We start from the raw sequence: 679 nt of genomic DNA, 5'->3' as shown, positions 1-679 counted from the left end.
GCAATGTCCTGTTCTCGGCACGCCGCGTCCAGCGGATTTATACCCGTATCACCTCTGGCTAATCGCTTCGTCAGTCGAGTATCCGGACCGCAAAATTGGTAGCCCGGGATATGTAACTCGAAAGGAAGCGCGTTTATCGCTCGATTCAACAGATTGCCGCCCTACGATGACATTCGCTACAGTCCTTTATCTTCGGTGCCGGACCGTCGATGTGCGTTTGTTGCCACGGCTGATTGTAGTGCTCATCGCAGCGACGATACGTTCGAACCTCCGAATCCACCTTTAAGTGTCCCGGAAGCTTGTTCCACACGTAGTCGATGTAGTCACCGTACACTCGTAACAGTACGACCTTCGATATATACTGCAACTGCTCAGCGCTCAAATCCAGAATGTCGGAAGGATGATGTAGCACGAGATACATTTTATTACTGCGCGACTCGCGGATTCGCGCGCCTTTAAATAGACGGTCGAGAGCGCACAGCTCGTAGTACGAGCATGAAATTCGTAATGCAACCGCTGGCGATACGCGTCACGAACTGCAACGCGAAATCGCGAATAATGGGAAGCGGCGTGGAGAAGCGCAAGCACGGCGAAATGCTGCCGAATACTATACGCGTGATCATATGAGGCCCGTCGAATTGCGGTAAAACCAACGTTCTCATAAGCTTACTTGAGAGTC

Source organism: Trachymyrmex cornetzi, unplaced genomic scaffold (assembly GCF_001594075.2).
Source record: "Trachymyrmex cornetzi isolate Tcor2-1 unplaced genomic scaffold, Tcor1.1 scaffold1429, whole genome shotgun sequence".
In the NCBI taxonomy this organism is placed as follows: Eukaryota; Metazoa; Arthropoda; class Insecta; order Hymenoptera; family Formicidae; genus Trachymyrmex; species Trachymyrmex cornetzi.
Note: the sequence above shows the minus strand (reverse complement) of the source record.